Consider the following 12,775-nt stretch of genomic DNA (forward strand, 5'->3'; position numbering starts at 1 on the left):
GAAAATAGGATTCATAGTTTTTTTTTCTTTTTCTTTTCTTTTTTTTATTTTTTTAGGGGAGGCAACTCTTGGTTGACCTCACAGATTGTGAGGACTGTGTCAGTTTACAATCCCTTATTTTTTTATTTTTTATGCCTACAGTACCTGGTCTTCCTAGGTGGTCTCCCATTCAAGCACTAACCAGGTCCAACCCTGCTTAGCTTCTGAGATTAGATGGGATCGGTCTTGTTCAGGGTAGCATGACCGTAGACTAGGATTCATAGTTAATAATAGTTATTTTTGATTTTATTCAACTGCTTTTATTTTTAAACTAATAGTGGGATTTAACCTTTGAATATCTTGATAAGTCTTATAAATCTTCAACCTCAGAACACTATACCACCTACATCTCTTACTAGATTCTCTACACAAGCAGGAGGAACCCTAAAGTTGTGGTTTCCATAATTCATGGGTCTGCCAACATAATAATAATAGTTAACATTTATTTTTACTATAAGCTAGGTAATGAATTAAATATTTTACCTCCATTTTAAATGTGCAAAACATGTTTAAATGAAGTTGTCATTTAGCCATTTAGAAATGTACTGGGAACCAAGCTTTCACACTTAGAAAATACTAGGAACCAAGTTTAAAACAAGAATTTGTATTCCAGAGGCTGTGCTCTTAAACATTACTTTTCTTTACCTGGAATTATCTACTTCTGACTCATAATTTATCTAATTCATAAATAGCAAGGAGATCTAAGTCCTCCCTCCTCCTCACATTAGGCTGATCTCTAGCATTTCTAGATGGGTCTTACTTACTTAAATTCCCTTCCTCAAGGTTCTTTCTTGAGTATAAAGCCTTTTGTGGCAGGAGTTAAGTTTGGTAGACTTTCTATCCTTTTACAAAGGACTGAAAGTAACTTTAATGAAAAAGAAAAAAAAAATGAATTTAAGCACTCATATACCTTGAAGTCAAGGAGTAAGATGGAGTTATAATTCTTTATGTGATATTAAACTTTTCCACTTTTTATATAGTGATACTAGCTCAGATGGGACAGAGGTAATAGGACATACCTGATCAATGAATATTTTATAGTAGATGAAAAATATAGAAAATATAAAATAAATGCTGCCAAATTATGAGCTAGACTATGGTCCCTGAAGTCTTAGGGCACAATTGAACACAGTGAAGGATTTTGAGGTAAGTACGGATGTGATAAAATCATTGACAAAAAGACCATAATGAATTATATTTATATTAAAATAAAATTAATGTATCCTTTGAAAAGGTTTTGTAAATGTTATAGCCTAGTGAAATACAGTGGTGTTTTAAAAATAATTATTTTAAAAATAACATTATGCTTTTGGGAAACACAACGTAGCAATTGTGGACCTAACGATGCCAATATTTTCCAGCAATAAGATGGACATATTTTCAACAGTGGTTTCAGGGAATAAAACAGCTTGAGATAGAGCTTATTAATAGAAAGTTATATAAATATTTCTTGAATGTTTAGGAGTAGATATATAAATGAGTCTTATGAGAACACTAAATATTGATAGTGTCTAGGAAGTATTTATTTTGCTTAATATTAGGCCTCTTTGTGCAATGAGTAGATGGGGTTTGTTGGGTTTATTTTCAGGCAACACTCTTCATCAATAAGACGAAGGGGGATGTAGGGGTGTCAAGAGCTCTGTGTGTATGTGTGAGTGAGGTAGTATATTTCTATAGGTCATATTTAGTGTTAATGTTTTATCTGTAAATATTTACAAAACAACTTAATCACTTAACAAAACCAATGACTTAAGCACAAAAATTGGATCAGACTTTTTTTTCATCTGTTTTATAAAAGTTAATATAAGCCATACTTAAATAAAAGGGCATAAACTTTTCTCTAACTAATAATATTATCAGGCATTTTAAAGTTATAACTCAATCTATTTTTCTGAACAGATATGACTTAGGAAGTTTTATTTGGGAAATAGGAATAAATGTACTCTTTAATGTTCTCTCTCATTTTTTGGAATAACATCTTGGCACCACAATTTACAGACATATAAATAATGTATTTTGGTTTAGACTCCATAATTTAGATCTGACAGTTCATAAAATAGTTTATAAATCAGACCCATAAGACAAAAATATTTTCACAAGCAATTATATGCAAGTAAGATCCCAAGGAAACATTTGCATATGTATCCATACATGCATGTGTAAAAATAGTTTTATTTAAATGTGAAATAATGTCTGGTAAGTAAATTAATATTATATAATAGATTTTTGAATAATCAGATCAAGAATATGTGCTGACCATGAAAATATTTTCTAAAATATATTGCTTTTATTTTTAAATAACAAACTAATGTAAATTTCCTAGTCTACCTCAAAAGCAATAAAGTTATCCTAGAACTAAGTGTGTAAATTTCTCTATTGAGAAAATCAGTAATTTATAAATATTTAAAATTATAAAAATAATATTTGTATTATATATAAACTCTGAACTATAATTCCACCATCTTATGTTCATATTTCTTTTAAAATATGGTTATACTGACTTCTTTTAGACACAATTATTAACTCTACTTTGTACAACCAAAATTTATTATACTTGATCTGACAGGAAATTCTCTTGCTCTGTGAAATCTGGCTTTAGACTATTACGATATAAAATATTCTGGAGGATAATGATATATTTAAAACATTTTCTTTAAATAAATTAAAAAATAGGTATAGAATTAAACTTACAAAGTATACTTGTGGCATATAGCAGATTTACCGTTTTAATTTGTTACTTAACATTGGAATATACTTTCTGCTTCCTCAAAGTACTACAGGTGATATATGTATTATTGATATAAAAAGTGAATTAAAATGAGCTTCATGAAAATATTTTTATATATACTCTGGTGGATATACATAAAGCCATGTTTGGAAATTTCTGGCTTCAGTATTTTTTAATTTTTTTTATTTTTCATGTTCAGTAATAGTCTCCTTAATTGGATTAAAGCAAGTTACTCAAAGTTTTGTGAACTCTTTCTAAGTAGGATTATTGCATTATAAGAATCTAAGTTTCATATTTATAGGCAGGCCTATGTCTGAAATAATCAAATTATTTTCGTAAAGAATTATGTTAACAAAAAACAATGAAAAGGGAGTGAGAAAAGAAGAAATGATGCATATAAACAGAAAAACACAAATGAAAGAAATAATTTAGTTACTATATTAACTAATGTTAGATACAAAGGAATCAGAATACATATTAAAACAATGACCTTCTCAATTTTTTTCTAATCTTTAGTCGGCATCTTAAAATGCCAATAAAAACTAGCACCAGCATATTGATTTGTAATGTTGTTTTAGGTAACACTTTTAGCCTTGTTATTCCATATTCAAAGTAAATTATTTATTCCTGGTAGAAGTAAAAATGGGTAAAGTCTATCACAGAATCACAATAGTCAATCACACTAAATTCCTGCCCAGGGTATTGACTGCCTCAGTTTAAATTACGAGTCTTTACCCTATTTATAGTTTCTTGCTTTTTCCCCCCCAACAAATATACATTAATCTGCTAGAGTGTTGCAGACATTGTTTTAAGTGCTAGGGAACACAAAGTGAGTGAGATAGTCTGTCTCCATGGGGCTCTCAGTCTACTGAAAATGAAATCCTGTATATGAAAAGCAATGGACTTGTACCATGAATAGTTACCATTATATGTACCAATTATGTACCAGTTACTATTAAATGATCTCATTAACTTTCTTAATATTTACATGGTGTGGGTGGATGCAGAATGCCATGGGATTGTAAAGTTGGGGCCACAAGGCTTCAGAAAGGAAAGAGCAGTGCACTGGAGAGAGAGGACTTTGCCAGCTAGGGCATTTTCTGCTGAGGAAAGACATTTAAGTCAGATTGTGAAAGGGCATGGAGGCTGAACCTGAGTAGTACAGATATTAGTTAATATGTAATTGCAAATCCTTCAGTACATGATGCTAAGGACTTTGTATTTTATCCTTAGCAGAAGTGGGAAGGCAAAACATATTTTTTCTTTGTATGAGTGTTATCAATTTCTCAGGTGTATCTGTCAGGTTTCTACTTGGCCTCCTAAAATCTTTGATACCCACAGTCTTTCATATATTTTAACTGTAATGACAATCTTTCTTATGTCTTAAATACATTTTCAGTATGATTTTAAATCTCTCTCTTTTTTTTTTTTGTCAGAATCTGAGATAAGTAGAGTACACTTTATATCCATTTCGGAAGAGGGAAAACAAAAGCTATGTGTCTCAGTGGTCCATATGATATCCTTCAAGTTTTTATCAGAGAAAAAGAGTAGAATTAGAGGAACTAGGAGATACAACAAAGTGCTTTTTGGGGCGAGTTAATAGTGTGTTAGGGGAGAAGAGACAATCAATACCATGGGCAACTTATAATTACTTCAACATCTCCCAATGGCTAGCCTCACTCAAATGCTTACAATATTGCTTATATAGGTAACTACTATTTGACATGGTAAAGGAAAGGGATGTTTTACAAAATCAAGTATTATGTTTAATATAGCATTTAGATTATGTGCTTTGAAATAAGTGGATAAAAAACACATAGTGTAAAATTATATATCTCATATTTTAAACTTTCTTTGATCACTCAAAATCTACTTCAGTATTACTCAGTCTCTCTGAATCTTCATAAATTTGAAAAAAAAACAACAACAAAAGTCTTCATTGATTCAAGCCACCATGTTTGGCACTGGGAATGCAAAGGATGCAAAGATGAAAGGTCCTAAGGAGTTCATCATCGAATCAATGATTCAATCATTTTACTGATTAGAAAGCATCTAATTATTCATGAAAAAATGAATGACAGACCTAAGAATAATGATAAAAAACACACAAGAGGGTAGAAGGGTAAATTAAATCCATTGTACATAGGAAACAATGTTAAGAATTGTAGCTATCACTGTAGTTATGCAAAAATTGAAAGTAGTAGAATATTCTGGGTGATAATTTGCTCCACGTGTTTTAAAATCATCCCTTAGTAGATTACTTGTTATATTACAGTCATGTGCCCCTTAATAAAGTTTCAGACAGATCACATATATATTGGTCGTATACCAGCTAGCCTAGGTAGGTAGTAGGCTATACTATCTAGGTTTGTGTAAGTACACTTAGTACTCTCTACGATGTTTGCAAAACAACAAAATCACCTAATGATATATTTCTTAAAATATATCCTTGTTGTTAAGTGACATGTGACTGTACTTGAATTATTTTTATGAAATACATAATCATCATGTAATTTTTATGTGGCATTGACTAAGATAAAATAGTAATTTCCTGGTCAAAGAAATTTTTATTATTTTATTTTTACAAGTTCATTTTGGTAAACTGGTCAAACCTATCCCCTTGCACTCAGTAGGTACCTACTATAAAACCAGATTTTGTTCTTGATTCTTTCCTCCTTAACAATGTTAATTATACCATTCACTACTGTACACCACACAGCACTTTCACTTTACTCCCACTCTCGTCTCATTCTGAGAATCCACCATCTCATACCAAGATGAATGCAATGTTCTCACTTGTCACCTTACATTTTCTCATTGCAGTCAAAGTAATCTTTTTGAATAATAAATCTGATGATATCATAATATCCATCAATGGCCTTTTGGATAAAAACCTATAACGTGGCTACAAAGCCAATCAGTGGCCTGATGTGTGCCTCTCCCTCCAGCCTTCTCTCACACTACCTTCTCCTTGCTCATTGTGGCCCAGCCAAACGTGCCACTTTCAGACCCTGAAATGCACTATGCTACTTCCTGTCTCACAGTTTTTCATGTTGTTTCCTCTCCCTGAAATGATCCCATACTCTTGCCCCTCTTTCCCCCACCTCTTAGCTCCCTTTATGCTTATTTAGCCTCCTGGAAAAGTCTAGTTGTCTTTCTTGCCTTTGCCATGCCCATTCATAGATTGAATCTCAATTTATAATTATTTAAAAATATGGACTATAGACTACTGGTTTCCAGAAGGTAGGGGGTGGGGGAGGATGGAAGAGGTAAATGGAGTGAAGGGGTCAAATATAGGGAGGTAGGGGGAGGGTGAAGTGGGTAAGGGGAATCAAATATATGGTAGCTGAAGGAAACTGGACTTCAGGTGGTAAACACAATAGAATATACAGAATCAAACTATAATGTATACCTGAAAATTACATAATTGTATTAACCAGTGTTACTCCAATAAACCTAATTTAAAATAATTTTATTTGTTCAACAGGTATTTATTGAGCACTTAAATATGCCAGACACTGGAGATATATTGAAGAATAAGGAAAACAAGCTCTTGTTCTTCATAGAGCTAACATTTGATATTTATAATTTCACCTTACTATTAAAAAAGTAAACTCTGGCTTTCATTGTTGTAAATAAACATAATATTCTAAAAATCTGGTAAATCTACTAATTTTGATTATTTATGATAGTTAACTATGGGTATGAGCAATTCCCTTCTGGTTTACATTGCTACAGCATCAGGGAGTGGTATCTATTTCCACTCTCTTTACAACTAGGCTGGGCTTATTTCTTGTCTTGATCAACAGAATGTAGAAGAAGTGCTTAAAATATATTAAAAGCTATCAATTTCACACTAGGAACATTTAGCTGCAACGTAAATGGTATATCTACTCTGATACCATTATGCTGTGAGGAAAACCAACCTAGTCATGTGGAGAGAAAGCGGTTATTTGGAGGAATACTGAGGCACAAAACATGCGATGAGCCTTTTTGTACTTTTCAGCTTAGCCCTGCAACCAAGTAAAATGCACCCAAGTCTGTCATGCTAGCCAATGCCACTTAGAACAGAGTAACACTCAGCCGAGCTCACCCAGCCCACAGAGCCACGAGAAATAACAGATCATTGTTTAGTCTATGAAAGTTTGGGTGCTTTGTTGCACATCAGTGGATTCCTGAATACCATATTTATCTTTGAATTTCATTTAAAAATCTTTTTTAACTTTACAACTTAGTACCAAAAAGCTTAGTTTCTGATAATGGCCCTAGCTTTGATTACAGTCAAGCATGGTCATTCAGTTTACAAGAGTCTATTGACTGTTTCTGTGATTAGAACATTTTAAAATGCACTAAGACATGGGCACAACAGAACGTGCCCTTACTCAGTGGTGATATACATACAATACGCCCTTATTAGTTGAATACTAAGTACAGAAGAAATATGGGAAAAGAACAATTGGTTGAGGAGACTCTAAGTATGAGTATAACATTGATATAATTAATAAACTTACTAACTTGAAATCATGCAACTCTAACAATTTGTCTAATATGATAGTAAAGAAAATAACCATAAAAACACTTTTTTATTGAGACTATTTATGTGCCTCGCAAATAGTATCTCATTTACTACTCAGAATAACCATATAAGATGATTACTATTATTAAGTCCACTTTATAATTAGTGAAAGTGAAACATAGAGAAATGAAGTAAATTGTGCTAAGCCACACAAGTGATAGAGTCTGAAAAATTAGACTGTCTGATACCAGAGCTTTTACTGTTAATAATTAACTGTACTAGTATGTAATTTTGTTTCTATCATTACCTATACCACATACATGTGTGTATATTTAATATATAATGTATATATGACATTCATAAATCTATGTGTATATGTATATATACATATATGTGTGTATATATACATATTTACACACAAAAGTATATATTATGCTTCTTTTAAAGCAGTATATACTGCCATTCCAAGATGTTTTGGAATATTGAGGTAGTAATATGCCCTGGTCAATGACATCCCTTTACTGATAGCCTAACAATCCTCTACTTCTGTCTCTTATCTGGATGTAATTAAAATGACCTTCTCCAATCCCCCTCTCTGCTCAGTGATCAAAACACGAACCAACCTGGCTATACATATGTATTACTGAAAAGTAAAAATATGATGCTAGGACAGAATAGATAAATTTTGAGTACAGTGAAATCTATTATTTTCTCATTGCTACTTTCCCAGTTAATTATTATTCCCTAGTTTTCAAAATATGAAAAATTCTTTTTACCTTCCTGGTGATCACTTTTAGAAGACATGCAGCTTCTAGAATAGGAGGGGTTGGAGAAGTAGATTTTAACCATTCAGGCACATACACCCAGATGCACATACCAAACACTATTTCATCAGTCTGCTCAATGCCATTGGCAATTTATTTGACTCACACCATGGCCAACCACTGCCAGCTCCAACTGGCTACTGCCTTTATTTATGTTTTCAGGACTCAAGACCTTTTTATTAATGTTTACCATTAATCTGAGATGTTTCACATCATATTAAGGAAAGGAAAATATATTGGATCAAATTTAAAACTATCTTTGAACTCAGTGGTTGAGTCTGCTAAGCCAAATCTAGTTTTCATTTATCAAAGTAGCTTGGGAATGCTGGTTAGAAAACTCAGAAGCTTTCTTAGATGTCCTTAGTTCTTTGTGGGAGAAGAGAGAAGGAAATCTCATCTTCAAGATTTAAGTCTAGGTATACCACAAGTACAACATGTTTGTTTAAATTTTTTAGTGAGTGAGAAGAATCACCTATTGAAGATGTTTTGCTCTTTACACATATATAGTCTGTTTTACTTTTTTAAATTTAACCCTATCGCATACGAGAGAACCTTGGGTATTTGTAAAAATCACATGTTTTCTTTCTTTATAGGATATCTTGGTAATAAAATAATTCCTAATTAGAATTACAAGACAAAAGCATATTAATGTTCTAATAGTAGTTTATGAATATGTTTAAAAGCTTTTCACCACAATTCCTTGGAGAAGAGGGCTGGCATTAAACATAACTGTAAAATAAGACATTTATTCGGATGCACTTTCACCTTTCTTCTAGTCCTTTTTCTTTCGCACCAGGTAAACCTTTCCTGGGACCCATCCCTCAGTCTTGCAGCTCGCAGCAATAATCCATCACTTTTAAAGTGAACAGTGTTCATTGCAGCAAAACTAAGACATTGTTAATGCTCCTTTGATCTGTACGACACTTTTAAGCATCCCTAATCTCTGGTGACTTCCTCTTCCTTCAGGTATTAGAAAATTTTTTATTTTTTAAATACCCCTTCTCACTCCATAGGCAAGGAAAAGAAACTTTGGTGACCATTTATCTTTTTCATTACCTAGTCATAAACCCAACCAAATAATCTTTAAACCACATATGTACTTGACCAAAATTTGTCCTTTAAATTTCAATTTCTAATTGTCGCAATGTAGAATTTTAGTCTCTCTTAAATATATATATATATATATATATATATATATATATATATATATATATATATATATTGCTATTAGAAAATATGTGGGCAAGTGTTTTGAGGGTAAAGGACCCCTGGCACTGCATTTTTAATCCATGGGTAAGTCCGAAGGTATTACTGACATGGAAACTGGAAGGGTGTTGTGGGGAAAGCAAAATCTCCCCAGGCTCTCCTTAGGATAACAGGCTAGTCAGAGGGTCAGCCAAAGCTTTCTTGTTATCTAGGTTTTCTCTGGATTTGGAGAAAGCATCAGAGTTAAACTATGGACAATTAAAATCAGCCTAGCAATTTTAAGAAAAGAATAGTTTAAAAATACACAACTACAAAATTATTGGAAGGGCTGAAGGACCAGGCTCTAGTTTGACCACTTTAACCTCCGTATAGAACAAACAGTACATGAATGCTGCTAATTTGTCACTATCAAAAAGCTATGCAACTGGAAGAATGACTGTCTATTGGTCTTAGCTAAGATTCAGAAATTAAGAAAGTGCCTTAACATGCTGTTAGAATTACATTAGCTGAGAATGGATATGTCAGAGCCTCCTTCCCCAATTTTAATTCAATCCGAATAAAAATCTTACAAATGATTGTCAGAATTTAAGTCCCTGTCAGAGATCTAGCTACAAGGGAGTCTTGATAATGTAGCTTTTAGCTTTTTGTGCCTATCGTACAGAAAGATATTGGAAGAGATGACTTCAAAGGGAGTCAGTCTCGATGTTTGTTCAAAATGCAAGTGCTCGTGAACCATTTTTATTTCTCCTTCTCTAAACAATTATACATTGCAAAAGAAAGCTTTACATATCTAAACAAAATATTCCTGAATCATTTTTTTGTAAACTAGGACATTACTTGGGGGCCTTTACTCTTTGTTTAGTTTTGGAAATTTTTTTGTTTATATTACTTATGGTGATTAGATAGTAATATCTAATATGTTTGCCATAAGGAATGGTATTAACTATGTTAGTAAGATTTAGTAATAAGTTAATGTCATTTGCTTCTTATTAAATTCTATATTTTAGAAAAAATTCCTATGAAAGGATTAATAATTCTAGATCAATTCTGCAAGATCAAGAGAACAATATAAACTAAGTTTTAAATGAGTACAGGAGCCACAGAGGAATAGAGAATTGATATATGGAATTGACTCTTGCAATAAAACATGCTTTTCTTTATTCTCACAAAGGTAATTAAGATCAAGTACGGTTATTTGAACTATCTGTGAACTCTAAAGAACTATGCAAATACAAAAGAATCTTAACTGAGGCCTATGAGAGGGCTACTAAGTTCAGTACAACTAATGGGGAAGGAGGGAGGGAACATCGTTATTATACTAGAGAAGTAAAAGTGCACTTTACCTTAGTAAAAGAAGAAAATATGAAAATCCTGAAAACAGTAAAGAAAATATGCTTAAAAATTTTTCAGTTAATCAATGACAATTGGAAGATACATAACACATTAATGATATATAACAAAAATTATACTCTAGAGAACCTGAGGTAAATGCAAATATAGTGAAATACATAAATAAGTAAAATATATGTTTAAATTTCATTAAACAACATGATGCTACTTTCAGGATTTTTTTTCAATTAAAAACTTCAAAATTGCTATCTGAGAATGCCATGCCTGAGAACTATGATAAAAGGGAAAACTGAAGTAAAATAAATAGTATGTAGGAGATTTTATGTTTTGTAAAAACATATGTAACATATCCATAGTGAATAATGTTTATAGTCAAATGTAATTAAGGTTATTATTATTAAAACAAAAATAGCATTTCTTGACTGTCCTATGGGAACTCAACTAGGAATTTTGTATGCCATATTTTTTTATTGAAACACTATAAAATAGGTAAAAATTTAATTTAGTTTCAGAGAGTTTAAATAGAGTCAAATATTATCCAGATAACAAGTGACTCTTAGCAAAATTGGACTGGTGCTTTAAAACCTGTGATTTTTCCACCGTGCTACTGCTAATTTCTACTAGGGAGAATTGATTTGTATGTTGGCTGATGAAAATCTTTCCCCTTCTTATTTTCCTGAAGTCTGTCTCTTTTTCTTCTTTCCCTCAATCATGACAGACCAGGCTTAGCTTATAAAAACCTCTTGGACTCCAGGATTTTTCATTCTATCCAGTTTTCGAGGGCATACTTGGTCACATTTTTTCCCTTGAACAGGTACCTTGAATGACTCTCCTGTCACATTAAATCTCAACTTCTCTTTCCAAACCCTCTACAATTTGGTTGCAACTAATTTAGCTGGATGTATTTTCCCTTACTTCTTCCCAGTGCACTCCTGTCCCCTCTAAAGAGTCTAGGCTTCTTGAATTCAAGTAAACCTGTTGCTTCAGCATCTTTGCCTTTGTTTACAGTTATCCTCTTAACCAAATGTCGTTTATCCAGTGACTAAATCCTAGGCATTTTTGTTGACTCCAGGTGAGCTCTCTTACCACAAGGTAGGTATGTTGTTGTCCACTGACCTCCTCACTGCTATACTCTCTTGTTGCACTGAGCAGAATTCTATCTCATATTGTTTTCTGTTAAGTTTATGTTTTTCATCACTTCAAGAAGCTGTAACCTCCTTGAAAATGCAGACAATGGTTTCTTCCTTTTTTTAATTACAGTGCTTAGCACATAATCCAGTTTCCAGATGATATCAATATGGTGCTTTAGTTCTAATGAAATAGAACATAAATAATCCAGAAGTTGTAAAATATATACCATTTAAAAATATTTAAAATGAGATGTGGAATAAATGTTGATTACAGTAGACTATTAGAGATAAGAACTTAAAAATAAATAATTTAAACAGAAAATATCACAATGAGTTTCACCTTGAGAACATCATCTGAGGTAGTACAGGGAATTACATGGATGTTTCGGAAAATATAACGTTTAAACAAGACAAAGAGTAATGAAATTATTATAGATATTGATAAGAACTGGAAACTACTTAAATGCATCTGAATCTAGTGACAATTCACCTTCTATCTTAATTTTTTTCTCTACCATCTCCTAAATATACCACTTAATTCCTATTTCCATGTATGCAGCTGTGCCGACTATCTTACACTTCCTTTCCACCAGTCCCAATTATACTTATGCTTCAATACATCAAGGCCAAAGGTCAATCTGTTGGCTGTGTGCAAACAATATTATGTTAGGACGGTAGAAATGTTGGCAGATTCCTGGGATATTCAGGAAGCAGAATAGAAAAGATTGAATGGTTTGGCACAGGGGTTTAGGGATCAGGAGATGACAAAGATGACCTCTAAGTTTCTGGCTTTTGTAGCTGATGGATGTTACTACCATTTACTAATATAAAAATCATTGGAGGTATCTTGTTTGAGGAGAAACAAAGATGTGCGTTCTGGACATGAACAATTTAAAGCGCCCATGATATGTATTATTCATGCGGTCTCATTGGGGTTATATTACTGCCAAAGAGGTGGAAATTGTTTATTGGGTGGTGAAAA

General features: G+C 32.5%; 1 protein-coding gene and 1 pseudogene across 1 annotated transcript in view; one reads left to right on the forward strand and one right to left on the reverse strand.

Moving 5' to 3' along the window:
- Positions 1-12,775, forward strand: part of ZNF804B (zinc finger protein 804B) — a 438,988-nt gene that overhangs the window by 84,512 nt on the left and 341,701 nt on the right. The window lies entirely within an intron of this gene.
- LOC118611013 lies at positions 133-251 on the reverse strand (annotated as a pseudogene).

Source organism: Rousettus aegyptiacus, unplaced genomic scaffold, assembly GCF_014176215.1.
Source record: "Rousettus aegyptiacus isolate mRouAeg1 unplaced genomic scaffold, mRouAeg1.p scaffold_m13_p_13, whole genome shotgun sequence".
In the NCBI taxonomy this organism is placed as follows: domain Eukaryota; kingdom Metazoa; phylum Chordata; class Mammalia; order Chiroptera; family Pteropodidae; genus Rousettus; species Rousettus aegyptiacus.